The sequence below is a fragment of the Phycodurus eques genome, unplaced genomic scaffold (genome assembly GCF_024500275.1).
Source record: "Phycodurus eques isolate BA_2022a unplaced genomic scaffold, UOR_Pequ_1.1 contig_320, whole genome shotgun sequence".
NCBI lineage: Eukaryota > Metazoa > Chordata > Actinopteri > Syngnathiformes > Syngnathidae > Phycodurus > Phycodurus eques.
Window position 1 is genome coordinate 11,232 of NW_026904317.1, and position 16,604 is coordinate 27,835.

The window sequence follows — 16,604 nt, forward strand, 5'->3', positions numbered from 1 at the left end:
TATATAAAACTCCAAACAAAGCTTTGGGATTCAAACCACTGCCTCTAACTAGTACAAAGGGCAGAGTTTTACTCTAAAATGCAAGAGAATTTACTTGGAAAGCATCCTTTGTGAAGTTATGAGTGAAAATAAAAAAATGTGTACAGCAGGTGCTGGGAAGCATTTTTAAGCAATAAAAACTGCAAATGTGTGTAAAACTCCAACCAAATTTTTGGGATTCAAACCACTGCCTTAATTAATATAAAGGGGAGAGTTTTACTCGAAAAAGCAAGAGAATCTACTTGGAAAGCATCCTTTGTGAAGTTATGAGTCAAAATAAAAAATGTGTACAGCAGGCACTGGGAATTATTTTTAAGCAACAAAAACTGCAAATGTGTGTAAAACCCCAACCAAAGCTTTGGGACTCAAACCACGGCCTGTAACTAGTATAAAGCGGAGTTTTACACTAAAAAGCAAGAGAATTTACTGGGACAGCATCCTTTGTGAAGTTATGAGTTACAATAAAAAAAGTGTGCAGCATGCGCAGGGAAGCATTTTTTAGCGATAAAAACTGCAAATGTGTGTAAAAGTCCAACCAAAGCTTTGGTATTCAAACCACTGCCTGTAACTAGTAAGAAGGGGAGAGTTTTACTCTAAAAAGCCAGAGAATTTCCTGGGACAGCATCCTTTGTGAAGTTATGAGTTACAATAAAAAAAGTGTACAGCAGAGGAAGCTGGGAAGCATTTTTAAGCAATAAAAACAGCAAATGTGTGTAAAACTCCAACCAAAGCTTTGGGATTCAAACCACTGCCTGTAACTTGTATAAAGGGGAGAGTTCTACTCTAAAAAGCAAGAGACTTTACTGGGAAAGCATTATTTGTGAAGTTATGGGTGAAAATAAAAAAGGTTTACAGCAGAGGAAGCTGGGAAGCATTTTTAAGCGATAAAAACTGCAAATGTGTATAAAACTCCAACCAAAGCTTTGGGATTCAAACCACTGCCTGTAACTAGTAAGAAGGGGAGAGTTTTACTCTAAAAAGCAAGAGAATTTCCTGGGACAGCATCCTTTGTGAAGTTATTGGTGAAAATAAAAAAGGTTTACAGCAGCGTTGGTCATTTTACTCATGAGGAGGGCGCATGGGAGATTGTTCAGGTTACAGCCTCTCAACACGCCCTAAACAATCTCCCCCGTCGCTCCTACATTTATTTGAAAATAGGAGGGTTTTACAAGACATAATGTTCTAAGCATTAAGACACAACACAAAACATAGGACCAGACGACACCTGTCCCGTCCCCGACCACATCCGATCACGTCCTTGGTCAAGGCGCCCTTCCATCGGATGTTGCTGAGTCATCTTCTTGAAGGCGAGACATCTTTCTATCTAAATATTGTCCATAATACTAATGCAAGCTACTAATGCAAAATACTAATGCAAGCTAAGCAAATAAATGATAACTTCTAAAATATATCTAACAGTAGTCAGTCACGTTATCCATTGCGCCACGAGCCCACGATGCCGTGGGGCCCTCTTTAAGCCCCTGTGGATTATTTTCACTGTCCCACATTTCAAACAGCAGCACTAAACAAAGGAATTGCAGGGCTTCATTGCTGCCATGACCCAGATTCGAACCAGGGTTGTTGTCGCCACAATGCAGAGTACTCCCCACATTCCAATCATGGCTTGGGTTGGTGGAACCTGGCACGTAAGTTGTCTGTCTAAAACTGTTGGCTGCAGCAAGGCTGAGGAAAACCTGCAGGATGCTGAGCCAGGACGACAGTGAATTAATGTGAAGTGCATGATAGGCATTAAACTGTCAATCAAGTGAATCATCTCAACATTTTACTGTATTGATAAGAATATTTATCAACATTAAATACAGATTACCATTTCAAGGGTTTTTATGCTCACATCATGTCTGGTGATGAAATGTGACACGAATGTCACTCTCCACTTTGTCATATTTTTAGATTTCATGAAATAAATTTTGAAGCCATAGTTTTAACAATTAGACAGAATAGACTCATGATCATGTTCTGCAATTTAACATTATGCAGAATCATTTTCATCCTATTACATAAGAGACTGTAATAACTTTCCTGCGTAATGTTCTTGACAAAATAAAAAAATATATAGAAATTTAGACAAATTTGGACAAACTGTTCTGGAAGTGCACGGTGGGCGACTGGTTAGCACATCTGCCTCACAGTTCTGGGGACCGGGGTTTAAACCCCGGTCCCCAGAACTGGGGGGTTTAAACCCGCCTGTGTGGAGTTTACATGTTCTGCCCGTGCCTGCGTGGGTTTTCTCCGGGCACTCCGGTTTCCTCCCACATTCCAAAAACATGCATGCTAGGTTCACCGAAGACTCTAAATTGCCCGTAGGTGCCAATGATTGTTTTTCTATGTGTACTGCGATTGGCTGGGGACTAATTCAGGGTGGACCCCGCGCCTCCTGCCCAAAGATAGCTTGGATAGGCTCCAGCAGCCCGCGAGTCTAGTGAGGATAAGCGGTGAAGAAAATGGATGTATGTTCTGGAAGTGATTGTTTTATAAGCTGGCACTTTCCGACACCTGATCGGCTTGTATGCGATCCATCTAAGGACTACGAATTTAGATGGAGAGGCCCCCGGTGAACACAACCGAAGAGCAAATGTTTTTTGTCCCTCCTGCCTTGCAACGAAGTCCCGAATACGAACCAATGAGCAGTGACCGTGGTTTCATCATTTTTGCTGTATGCACTGCGTAATACAATTGCCTAGCCAGTACAGCAGCCTGACACACGGCATCTCTTCCGGTCGGGTTATTGCTGCTTCCTGTTCCATTTTCTTCCTTCCCCCCCAATAAGAGCACCACATCTTCCTCCTCCTCCTTGTTCTCCAAGACCAGCGCCACCATGTGGTCACCCAGTCCCTCAATAACCCCTCTGCGAGTGACCTCAACCCCTGATGCTGCTAATCATAAAACAATAATAATCATAGCAAGAGTTTTGTTAATACATAAAGGCAATCGGTGTAAGAATTTCCAAGATGGCGCCTACCAGTGTGGCCGCCTCGTGTCCAGCAGAGGCCGCCTCGGTAACGCGCTCTCTAGTATTGTCTTTGTTTTTGTGTTTTTCGTCCGTCTTTGGAGACCTTACACGACTCACTTACACAAGGGGAGACCTGCTAACCATCAAGGAGGCTACTCCGGACTTTCTGTCACCAACTTTCGAAAATCCGCTCAGTTTTTTCCCCGAGTTACTCACCGGAGCGGCGTCCGCGGTTTTCGGCGCATGGATGCGGAAGCGGCGCCACAGAGGAAAACGAGCCGGCATTCAGGTGAAACTCCGCAAGAGAGGACACAGATTGGCGTTCCCGTCGATCCACCTCGCGAATGTACGCTCCCTACCCAACAAAATGGACGAGCTTCATCTTCTGTTAAAGACCAGTAAAGACTTCGGACGTTCCGCGGCCACGTGCTTCACAGAGACCTGGCTTTGCGACGCTGTACCCGATGGCGCCGTCACGCTTCCCGGCTTCAACATTCATCGAGCGGACCGCGACATGGAATCATCGGGAAAAACGAAGGGCGGCGGGATATGCCTCCATATAAACGAAAAATGGTGTACGGACGTCACGGTGCTCAGCACACACTGCAGCCCGCATTTGGAGTCGCTGTTTCTGAACTGTAAACCATTTTACTCGCCACGTGAGTTTGCATCGTTTATACTGGCTGGAGTCTATATCACACCGCAAGCTAACACGAGCGCCGCATTGCTAACGCTCGCCGAACAAGTCAACGAAATTGAAAAAAAACACCCTGACTCACCCCTCATTATTCTCGGGGACTTTAACAAAGCTAAACTCAACCACGAACTCCCTAAATACAAGCAGCACATCGACTGTCCTACCAGGGAAAATAATACTTTAGACCACTGCTACACTACGGTAAAAAACGCATACCGTGCTATACCTCGTGCAGCCCTGGGCTCGTCTGATCACTGCTTAATTCACTTAATACCGACGTACAAGCAAGAACTTAAATGTGCGAAGCCTACAGTGAAAACAGTCAAAAAGTGGACCAATGAAGCAAAGATGGAACTTCAAAGCTGTTTAGACTGCACAGACTGGAGTGTCTTTGAAAATTCAGCTGGCAGCCTGGATGAATATACGGACACTGTCACATCCTATATCAGTTTCTGTGAAGAGGTTTGTGTACCAACAAAATCATTTTGGACATTCAACAACAACAAGCCGTGGTTCACTGCTAAACTTAAGCAGCTTCGCCAAGCTAAGGAAGATGCATATCAGAGCGGGGACAGGGCCCTGTATAATCGAGCTAGAAACCAGCTTACTAAAGAAATTAACATTGCAAAGAGGATCTATGCAGCAAAGTTGGAAAAACAGTTTAGCGCGAACGACTCAAAATCAGTCTGGTGTGCATTCCAATCGCTGACTAATTACAAGCGACGATCCCCCCAAGCTGAGAACAATAGCACACTAGCCAACGACTTGAATACCTTCTATTGCAGATTTGAAAAGGACAGTTTCACTCCACACACCCACCCGGCCGCACCCGCAACCACAACCACACCGCTGACTTCTGCGTTAACCATCCATGAACAGGATGTGAGACGCATCTTCAAACAACAGAAGATTAACAAAGCAACAGGACCGGACCATGTGTCCCCATCCTGCCTCAAAGTCTGCGCGGACCAGCTCGCTCCAGTCTTCACTCAGATCTTTGGAAATGTGCGAAGTTCCATCCTGCTTCAAACGCTCCACCATCATTCCAGTCCCCAAGAAACCTGCAATCTCTAGTCTGAATGACTACAGGCCTGTCGCTTTGACATCTGTGGTCATGAAGTCCTTTGAACGTCTCGTGCTGGACCACCTCAAGAGTGTCACAGGTCCCCTGCTGGACCCCCTGCAGTTTGCCTACCAAGCGAACAGGTCTGCGGATGATGCAGTCAACATGGGACTGCACTTCATCCTAGAACACCTCGACAGTGCAGGGACCTACGCGAGGATCCTGTTCGTGGACTTCAGCTCAGCGTTCAACACCATCATCCCTGAACTCCTTTCAACCAAGCTTCTCCAGCTCAGCGTCTCACCTGCCATCTGCCAGTGGATTTACAGCTTTCTGACGGGCAGGACACAGCAGGTCAGGCTGGGGGAGGCCACCTCATCCACACGCAGCATCAGCACTGGGGCGCCCCAAGGTTGTGTCCTCTCTCCGCTGCTCTTCTCTCTCTACACGAACGACTGCACCTCAGCGAACCCGACTGTCAAGCTCCTGAAGTTTGCAGATGACACCACTGTCATCGGCCTCATCAAGGACGGTGACGAGTCTGCATATCGACAGGAAGCGGAGCGGCTGGAGCTGTGGTGCGGGCGACACAACCTGGAGCTGAACACGCTCAAGACGGTAGAGATGATCGTGGACTTCAGGAGGCATCCTTCGCCACAGCTGCCCCTCACGTTGTCCAGCTGCCTTGTGTCAACCGTCGAGACCTTCAAGTTCCTGGGAATTACAATCTCTCAGGACCTGAAGTGGGCGATCAACATCAACTCCGTCCTCAAAAAGGCCCAGCAGAGGATGTACTTCCTGCGGCTTCTGAGAAAGCACGGCCTGCCACCGGAGCTGCTGAGACAGTTCTACACAGCGGTCATCGAATCGGTCCTGTGTTCTTCCATCACAGTCTGGTTTGGTGCTGCTACAAAAAAGGACAAACTCCGACTGCAACGGACAATCAAAACTGCTGAAAGGATTGTCGGTACGCCCCCTACCCACCATTGAGGACTTGCACGCTGCCATAACTAAGACAAGGGCGTGCAAAATCCTCTCGGACCGTCTGCACCCCGGTCACCAGCTCTTCCAGCTCCTTCCCTCAGGTAGGCGCTACCGATCAAGGCAAACTAGAACTAGTAGACATTCCAACAGCTTCTTCCCTCTTGCGATCAACTTCTTAAACACCTAACCTATAATTCCATTACAACAAGCTGGCAATTTTTTGACTTGAGTTCGTTGTCACATTTCTGTGGGGCCAATTATGTATTACTTGTGCACTCACTGTAGTTGTCTCGCCATGCTGCACTATTTGCATATACTGGCCACTCATGCCAGAGTAGCATCTGCTCCATTTGCACACTGATTGAGGAGTATCTGTAACATTTGCACAACCGACATTGTCCCAGATGATCGCACTACTCGTCACTTTAAACCGCGTACACTCCTTGAAGTCTCAGCGCCCTTTGCACAATGGTCATTGCACTGGACTATTGCAATATTAGTCGTTCGAACTGCTCTAAGTGCTAGAGGACTCTGCATCTTTTTGCACAATTGTTTTTTGTCAATGTCTTTATGTCCCCAAAGTGTTCTGTAAATTGACTGTTTGTTGTACTAGAGCGGCTCCAACTACCGGAGACAAATTCCTTGTGCGTTTTGGACATACTTGGCAAATAAAGATGATTCTGATTCTGATTCTGATTCTGATTTTTGAAACTGTCCATTTGTATTGGAGTCGTGCATTTTTGTCGTGCATCTTGTGCAGATGATGTAATCTGAAGGAGTTTACCAACTGTAAAGTAGTGGTAGGGGAGAGTGTGGCTTGACAGCATAGGATGGTGGTGTGTAAGATGACTCTGGTGGTGGGGAGGAAAATTAGGAAGAAAAAGGCAGAGCAGAGAACCATGTGGTGGAAGCTGAGACAGGACGAGTGTTGTGCAGCTTTTTGGGAAGAGGTGACGGGAGAAGCTTCCAGAAGACTGGACCACTGCAGCCAAGGTGATCAGAGAGGCAGACAGGAGAGTACTTGGTGTATCTTCTGGCAGGAAGATAGACAGGAGAGTACTTGGTGTATCTTCTGGCAGGAAAGAAGAGAAGGAGACTTGGTGGTGGAACCTCACAGTACAGGAAATCATACAAGGAAATAGATTAGCTGAGAAGAAGTGGGAGAGGAGAGGCAAAAGGAATACATTGAGATGTAATGGTGGAGGTAGAGGTTGCAAAGGCCAAACAATAGTCATATGATAACTTATGCCAGGTTGGACACAAAAGAAAGAGAAAATGATCTCTACAGGTTGGCCAGACAGAGGGATAGAGATGGGAAGGATGTGCAGCAGGTTAGGGTGATTAAGGATAGAGATGGAATTGTCTTGACTGGTGCCAGCAGTGTGCTGGATAGATGGAAAGAATACTTTGAGGAGTTGATGAATGAGGAAAATGAGAGGGAAGGAAGAGGAGAGGAGGCAACTGTGGTGGACCATGAAGTGGCAATGATTAGTCAGGAGGAAGTTAGAAAGGCATTCGAGAGGATGAAAAATGGAAAGGCAATTGGTCCTGATGACATTCCTGTGGAGGTCTGGAAGCAACTCGGAGAGGTGGCTGTGGAGTTTTTGACCAGCTTGTTCAATAGAATTCTAGTGGGTGAGTAGATGCCTGAGGAATGGAGATAGAGTGTGCTGGTGCCCAGTTTTAAGAACAAGGGTGATGTGCAGGATGATTCTGATGCTTATATAAAAAAGAATAACAGGCGCGTCAAGATCAGAATTCACCGTCATCCCTTATCGGTTAATTAGCAACAGAAAGCTCTGCGATTCTTCATTAAGTCTAACATACTTTGATAATTGTCAGATTTACTTTTCGACAGAAATGTTTGTTTTGCATTTCAGCAATGAGACAGAAATAATATAATGGGAGGGTGGGGGGGGGGGGGGGAAGTACTCTCTTCTCTCTGGTGCATCATTGAACAGTATGCAAACTTATATAGTTTTTTGGTATTTAATTACCTTTTGAAACTTAAATTTAGAAGATTTCCTCAGGAACTCCTAAAGAATGTGTTGAACGCAGGCATGTTTTGCCACTCAATCCGAGTGGCACCTCAATGAGGGGCCGTGTTCCAGTGGGAATGTGACATACCCTCGATACTAACGAGGAGTTCGTTGTACTGCATTCACCTAGTGTCTACCACGTCAATTCACCTGAACGCATCAGCAATGGCAGCTGGCGAGGCGGTTTGCTGGTCCTGCTAACGGATAACACGAGAGCAACAGTTTCAGTCATGTAGTGGTTGTTATGTTCACCAAACAGGCGTAAGGTCCCTGTTTGGAAACGAGGCTGATGGGCTTTTTGTTTTCCCACAAAGAAGAGCCCCACGAAAAGCTAAAGACCAGTTGAAGTTAACTCCCCGTCAGTGAATCGGACCGCTGTCTTCCACGGATATACTGTGCACTATACTAACGAGGAGTCTTTTGACCTTCTTTCACTGAGTGTATGCACCTGAATGCATGGCAATGCCAGTGAGACGGTTTGCTGGTCCTGCTGACAGATAGCACGAGAGCAACAATTTCAGTCGTGTAGTGGTTGTTATGTTTGCCAAACGTGTAAGGAAGACTGGAGGTGGATGAGAACACGAGAGAGTCAGTACAAATGTGGGTAGCCAAGTAATCAATCGAACACAAGAGAACGAATCACAAGAGTACCTCGGACGATACTACTGGTGCTGGATTCCTGGATCTGGAAGGCTTACTGTATATGCAGGCAGTGATTAGTGCTGATTGAGAACAGGTGCGTGGGCGAGGAGGTGATGCTTGCTGGAGAGTTAGAGAGGGAAAAGGGAGGCACAAAGTGCCACCCAAGTTCCAAAAAGGAACTGCAGGGCACAGATCATGACAGCCCCCCCCCCCCCCGAAAGGGATGTGTGACACCGTGAAAGCCGGATGTTTGTTGATTATGTGGGGTGGAGGGGGTAAGGCCGGAGGGCTAAGGGTGCTGGTGGTGACAGGCTTGAGCAGAGACACATGAAATGTCGGGTGGATTTTGAGAGAATGAGGGAGCTTCAACTGAACAGGTGGGATTTAAGACTTTAGTGATCGGAAAAGGATCAATGAAGCGTGGCTTGAGCTTCCGTGATTCGGTCTTGAGAGAAAGGTCACGGGAGGAGAGCCAAACCATCTGACCCACCTTGTATACAGGCGTAGGGGAGCGACGAAGATCCGCCAACCACTTGTTTCTTTCGACTGACCAAGCCCTGACGTCCTTCCAAATGTAGTTGGAGTTGTGGGCCCATTGAAGTACTTCAGAGCGTGTGAAATTGGGGACGAAAAGCCAGTCTGGAAGTCCAGTCTTTGGATCCGGTTGGGTTCTCTGAGCCGTTTTGACCACTTGTTCTATCTCCCACATGGCATCCCCAACAAAGGAGGAGAGAGGAAGAAACTTGAGGTCGTCTGCACAAATACTGTAGTTACACATTTAACAGCTGAATGAGGTGCAAACACTCAAATGATCCTCACATTAGAGCACATTTTCCATTTGTAGCTGTGTTGGGTTATTCACATGTGGTTTTAGCGCATTGGTCCCCATTACTAATCAAAATGACAGAAAATACTTTGAGAGATAGGTTCCAACAACCCAAGCCGTGATTGTATAGTGGATAGTACTCTGCATTGTGGCCGCAACAAGCCCGGTTCAAATCTGGGTTACGGCAAGAGCGAACCCCTGCAGTTGCTTTTTGCGCCGTGCTGCTGGGACAGTGAAAATCCTCCACAGGGACTTGCAGAGGGCTCAAACCTTTCTGGGGCTCAGTTTCGGAATGGATAACACATCTGACTATGGATCAGAAGATTAGAGGATCAATTCCTGGCTAACTCGTGTACAGCTTTGCATATGGTGTAAAACCCAATTCAGAGTGCTGCATTGCATATGTTCACTTTGTTTCCTTGTTTCCTTTCTTCAAATCACAAATGGCTGTTGGAATTATATTGATGTCGAAATAAGAAGAAAAGATGGTTGGCTCAATAACTGCTCAAAACACTTGGTCCTCTCAAAAGAATTCTGACTTCAGTAATGCTTAAATAAATTCCATTATGACTTATCATTTGTAAATATTCAATTCTGCTTGTGAGTTGGTTTACTTGGTGGGCTGGTCTGTCAATAAATCCATGTCCGCTTTTGGGCACAACAGCCACCACAGTTTCCATAGTGTCGTGGTTATCACGTTTGTCTAACACGCGAAAGGTCCCTGGTTCGAGACCGGGTGGAAACAGCTTTTCTTGCTTGTCAGGCAGCTGTTGTACATGGTGTGCTGGTGATGTTCTGCAGTAAAAGTTACCATAGCTTCGTTGTGTGCATGTGCCAAGCCAGCCAAGGTGGTCAGAGAGGCAGGCAGGAGAGTACTTGGTGTATCTTCTGGCAGGAAAGGAGAGAAGGAGACTTGGTGGTGGAACCTCACTGGACATGAAAAAGGTTAGCTAAGAATAAGTGGGACACGAAGAGGACCGAGGAGAGGCGAAAGGAATATATTGAGATGCGACACAGGGCAATGGTAGAGGTGGTAAAGGCCAAACAAGAGGCATATAATGACAAGTATGGTAGGTTGGACACGAAAGAAGGAGAAAAGGATCAATACAGGCTGGCCAGACAGTGGGATAGAGATGGGAAGGATGTGCAGCAGGTTCGGGTGATTCAGGACAAAGATGGAAATATGTTGACTGGTGCCAGCAGTGTGTTAGCTCTATGGAAAGAATACTTCGAGGAGTTGATGAATGAGGAAAATGAGAGCAAAGGGAGAGTAGAAGAGGCAAGTGTGGTGGACCAGGAAGTGGCAATGATTAGTAAGGGGGAAGTTAGAAAGGCATTAATGAGGATGAAAAATGGAAAGGCAGTTGGTCCTGATGACATTCCTGTGGAGGTATGGAAGCATCTAGGAGAATTGGTTATGGAGTTTTGTTCAACTCTAGCGCGTGAGAAGATGCCTGAGGAATGGAGGAAAAGTGTGCTGGTGCCCATTTTTAAGAACAAGGGTGATGTGCAGAGCTGTGGGAACTATAGAGGAATAAAGTTGAAGAGCCACACAATGAAGTTATGGGAAAGAGTAGTGGAGGCTAGACTCAGAACAGAAGTGAGTATTTGAGAGCAACAGTATGGTTTCATGCCAAGAAAGAGTACCACAGATGCATTATTTGCCTTTGCGGATGTTGATGGAAAACTACAGAGAGGGTCAAAAGGAACTACATTGTGTCTTTGTAGATCTAGAGAAAGCCTATGACAGAGTACCCAGAGAGGAACTGTGGTACTGCATGCGGAAGTCTGCAGTGGCAGAGAAGTATGTTAGAATAATACAGGACATGTACGAGGGCAGCAGAACAGCAGTAAGGTGTGCTGTAGGTGTGACAGACGAATTTAAGGTGGAGGTGGGACTGCATCAGGGATCAGCCCTGAGCCCCTTCCTTTGTACAGTGGTGATAGATAGGCTGACAGATGAGGTTAGACTGGAATCCCCGTGGACCATGAGGTTTGCAGATGACATTGTGATCTGCAGTGAAATCAGGGAGCAGGTGGAGGAACAGTTAGAAATGGAGGCATGCACTGGAAAGCAGAGGAATGAAGATTAGCCAAAGTAAAACAGAATATATGTGCATGAATGAGAGGGGTGGTGGGGGAAGAGTGAGGCTACAGGGAGAAGAGATAGCAAGGGTGGAGGACTTTAAAGACTTGGGGTCACCCGTCCAGAGCAATGGTGAGTGTGGTCAGGAAGTGAAGAAACGGGTCCAAGCAGGTTGGAACGGGTGGAGGAAGGTGTCAGGTGTGTTATGTGACAGAAGAGTCTCTGCTAGGATGAAGGGCAAAGTTGATAAAACAATGGTGAGGCCAGCCATGATGTACGGATTAGAGACAGTGGCACTGAAGAGACAACAGGAAGCAGAGTTGGAGGTGGCGGAAATGAAGACGTTGAGGTTCGCTCTCGGAGTGACCAGGTTGGATAAAATTAGAAATGAGCTCATCAGAGGGACAGCCAAGGTTCGATGTTTTGGAGACAAAGTTAGAGAGAGCAGACTTCGATGGTTTGGACATGTCCAGAGGATAAATAGTGAGTATATTGGTTGAAGGATGATGAGGATGGAGCTGCCAGGAAAGAGAGCTAGAGGAAGACCAAAGAGAAGGTTGATGGATGTCGTGAGGGAAGACATGAGGGCAGTTGGTGAAAAGATTAATTCATAATTTTGGAAAGAATCAGTGTTAGAGACACCAACACGTGTCCCATATGATCTGGCAGTCAAGAGTAGTGGTTTTCACTTGTCTCCTACTCCCGGTATGGGAATGTAACCTGAATTCTTTTGTTTTGGCCTGGTCGTTTTCTGAAAAATTAGGCTTGAAAGTAAGTGAAGATTTTTTAAGAAAGTTGAAGTGACACCACTGATGTTGTAGTGGTACACTCGCCTGACTTTGGTGCAGGCAGCGTGGGTTCAGTTCCCACTCAGTGACGGTGTGAATGTGAGTGCGAATCGTTGTCCGTGTCTATATGTGCCCTGCGACTGACTGGCGACCAGTTCATGGTGAAGTCAGCTGGAATAAGCTCCAGCGTCCCGCGACCCTAACCAGGATAAGCGTTGTTGAAAATGGATGGAAGTGACACCATTATCTGGTCTAGTGGTCAGGATTCCTTGTTTTCATCCCGGCGGCCCGGGTTTGACTTCCGTTTTGGGAATGTTCCTTGAATCGCTTCTGAACTCTACCATTTAGACTTTGTCACCTTGTATGGTTACATTACCTCAGTGCCAGTATTATGGCATGGATCTTCACCCAGGGAACCATGTCCAACTCCCAGTATGAGAGCATTTTTTTACCCAGCATTCCACCAATTTGGCTGTTCATCCAGAAAACTTCCGATTGAGCTTGGGGAAGAAAACACAACAAAGGTGTTTCCCAGATGGCCAAGCGGCCAGGATTCTTGGTTTTCACCCATGAGGGCTGGGTTTTACTCTGGGTATGGGAAAGTTCTCTGAATTCCACCATTTGGGCTTTAACATCATGTCGAAAAATTCCAGTTTGGTGAAATGTTCAATATTTTGGAAAAAAACAAAAAAAACAAAGAATTTTCCCATATGGTTAAGCCGTCAGGTTGCTTCGTTCTCACCCAGGAGGCCTGAGTTTGGGAATGTTTGGGAATAATATATTCCACTCTTTGGGCTTTGATCATGCAGAAAATTTCAAATATTTTGTGCTTCGAAAAACTGGCAGACCAACGTGTCCCATATGGTCTGGCGGTCAGGATTTCTGGTTTTCATTGGTCTCCTACTCCCGATATGGGAATGTAACGTGAATTCTTTTGTTTTGGCCTGAGCGTATCAATTGGGAAGAAAGTATAGAATTAAAAAAAATAACTTGAAGACCCAGCATCTCTTGTGTCCAATATGGTCTAGTGGTCAAGATTCTTGGTTTTCACCCAGGTGGCCCGGGTTCAACTCCCGGTGTGGGAATGTTCCTTGAGCCTCTCCTGAACTCTCCAATTTGGACTTTGATTTACACTTGGTATATGAGCTTGGGGAAGAAAAACACAAACAAAGGTGTTTCCCAGATGGCCAAGCGGCCAGGATTCTTGGTTTTCACCCATGAGGGCTGGGTTTTACTCTGGGTATGGGAAAGTTCTCTGAATTCCACCATTTGGGCTTTAACATCATGTCCGAAAAATTCCAGTTTGGGGAAATGGTTCAATATTTTGGAAAAAAACGAAAAAAAACAAAGGATTTTCCCATATGGTTAAGCCGTCAGGTTGCTTCGTTCTCACCCAGGAGGCCTGAGTTTGGGAATGTTTGGGAATAATATATTCCACTCTTTGGGCTTTGATCATGCAGAAAATTTCAAAATATTTGTGCTTCGAAAAACTGGCAGACCAACGTGTCCCATATGGTCTGGCGGTCAGGATTTCTGGTTTCATTGGTCTCCTACTCCCGATATGGGAATGTAACGTGAATTCTTTTGTTTTGGCCTGAGCGTATCAATTGGGAAGAAAGTATAGAATTAAAAAAATCCCAGATCAAATCCAGTTTGGGGAAATGTTCAATATTTTGGAAAAAACAAAAAAACAAAGAATTTTCCCATATGGTTAAGCCGTCAGGTTGCTTCGTTCTCACCCAGGAGGCCTGAGTTTGGGAATGTTTGGGAATAATATATTCCACTCTTTGGGCTTTGATCATGCAGAAAATTTCAAATATTTTGTGCTTCGAAAAACTGGCAGACCAACGTGTCCCATATGGTCTGGCGGTCAGGATTTCTGGTTTTCATTGGTCTCCTACTCCCGATATGGGAATGTAACGTGAATTCTTTTGTTTTGGCCTGAGCGTATCAATTGGGAAGAAAGTATAGAATTAAAAAAAATAACTTGAAGACCCAGCATCTCTTGTGTCCAATATGGTCTAGTGGTCAAGATTCCTGGTTTTCACCCAGGTGGCCTGGGTTCAACTCCCGGTGTGGGACTTTGATTTACACTTGGTATGGCAACATTGACTTGATTCTGGTAGTGTGGCATGGATGTTTATCCCGGTGTAACTCCCATTAAGAGAGTGATTTTTTTACCCTGCATTCCACAAATTTTGCTTCAACATTCATCAGCAAAAAAAAAAAAAAAAAAGCGCTTGGGGAAACGGTCAATATTTTTGAAAAAAAACAAAGGAGTGGCCCATATGGGCAAGCGGTCAGGATTTGTGGTTTTCACCCAGGTCTCCTGGGTTTGACGCCCAGTATGGGAATGTTCCTTGAATCTCTTTTGAACTCTATTTTTTTGACTTTGTCACCTGGCAAAGTAACATTACCTGACTTCCAATATTATGGGATGGATCTTCACCCAGGGAACCAGTTCAGACTCCTAGAATGAAAGTTCTTTTTTTTTACCCTGCATTCCACCAATTTGGCTCTTTGTATTTTAATATTTTGGAAGAAAAAACAAATCAAAGGCGTTTCCCATATGGGCAAGCAGTCAGGATTCCTGGTTTTCACCCAGGAGGCCAGGGTTTGACTCCGGGAATGGGAATGTTCCCTGTGTTCCACCATTTGGGATTTGATCATGCAGAAAATTTCTAACATATGGCGCTTAGAAAAAAAAAGCACAGAATTTTGGAACGAATAAGTGGCAGAGAAACCAACACATGTCCCATATGGTTTGGCAGTCTGGATTTCTTATATTTCAATAAAGATTTTAAACTTTCATCCACAAATTTGAAAAGCTGGCAAATATTTATAATTATGTTGCAAAACATGTCAGTTTTTCAACATGTCAGGATGACCGAGCGGTCTCAGGCACCAGACTCAAGGTTCAGCACCTTCTAAATGTGATTTCTGGTCTCCGAATGGAGGCATGGGTTCAAATCCCACTCCTGACATGATTTTAATTGCTTTCATTTTGACAATTTGAATGCAAATGTTCAGAAATCCATCCATCCTTCCATCCATTTTCCGACCAGGCATGCTGGAGCCTATCCCAGCTATCTGCAGGCAGGAGGCGGGGTACACCCTGAACTGGTTGCCAGCCAATCGCAGGGCACATACAAACAAACAACTATTCGCGCTCACATTCACACCTACGGGCAATTTAGAGTCTCCAATTCTTGCATGTTTTTGGGATGTGGGAGGAAACCGGAATGCCTAGAGAAAACCCACGCAGGCACGGGGAGAACATGCAAACTCCACACAGTCGGGGCCGGGGATTGAACCCGGGTCCTCAGAACTGTGAGGCTGACGCTCTAACCAGTCGTCCACCGTGCCGCATATGTGTGTGTGTGTGTGTGTGTGTGTGTGTGTGTGTGTGTGTGTGTGTGTGTGTGTGTGTGTGTGTGTGTGTGTGTGTGTGTGTGTGTGTGTGTGTGTGTGTGTGTGTGTGTGTGTGTGTGTGTGTGTGTGTGTGTGTGTGTGTGTGTGTGTGTATATATATATATATATCTCAAATCGTTTGCCGTGGCTTATGTCACACTACAAGAAATGTTGTCGTTCCCGACATATGTCGGGACCCGATCTGGGAAATCGGCTGCGATAGGTAATCGGTGCGTGAATGTTTGTGCATGTGTATGTTTGTGGGGTGTCAGAGTTCAGGTGGGCAAAGGACAGAAGAGGTAGAGGCAGAGCGGGCAGAGAGTTCAGATTCCTGAGAGGCCTTATAAATAAGTCGGCTAGTCCTGGGCCGGAGACTCCGCAGTCTCTTGCCTGATGGCACCAGATTGAAGAGGCTGTGTGATGAATGGGTGGCATCCCCCGCTGTGTGGAGAGGAACGGGTCCAAGGAGTGGGGGGGGGGGGGGGAAGAAAAAGATGTGGTGCATGATTAGCCGCTCGAAGCACTTCATCAGGACGGGAGTGAGCGGCACCGGACGGTAGTCATTGAGGCAGGAGGGAGATGACTTCTTCGGGACTGGGATGATGGTGGTGGCTTTGAAGCACGTGTGGACAACAGCCTGATTCAAGGAGGTGTTAAAAATGTCTGTGAAGACATCTGTGAGTTCAGCTTCACAGTCCCTCAGAACACGAACATGTATGTTATCTGGGCCCAAAGCTTTTCGTGTGTTGATCCTGTCGAAGACGTCATTTAGCTCATTTGGCAGAGCTGTCGCAGGGTGGTGTGGTGTGGGTTTATAGTCCGTAATGGTCTGAATACCACGCGACAGACTCCTGGTGTCACTGCTGTCACTGAAGCGGTGGGCGATCTTCCTGGAGTACTCCCGTTTGGCCTCCTTGAGGCCGCCTGAGGACAAATTGGCCCTGGCTGTCCTCAGGCCCTCCTCATTCCCAGATCTAAAAGCCGTGTTGCGGACCTTCAGTAGTCTGTAGACCTCCCCCAACAGCCATGGCTTCTGATTAGCACGGACAGTGATGGAC

At 46.1% G+C, this 16,604-nt stretch overlaps 2 non-coding genes across 2 annotated transcripts; both read left to right on the forward strand.

The window, feature by feature from the left end:
• Nucleotides 1-9,933: 9,933 nt before the first annotated feature.
• Nucleotides 9,934-10,006, forward strand: trnav-aac (transfer RNA valine (anticodon AAC)). The gene has a single exon. It is a non-coding gene; the product is annotated as a tRNA-Val (tRNA).
• A 3,142-nt stretch (nt 10,007-13,148) lies between these two features.
• Nucleotides 13,149-13,220, forward strand: trnae-uuc (transfer RNA glutamic acid (anticodon UUC)). The gene has a single exon. It is a non-coding gene; the product is annotated as a tRNA-Glu (tRNA).
• Nucleotides 13,221-16,604: the final 3,384 nt, after the last annotated feature.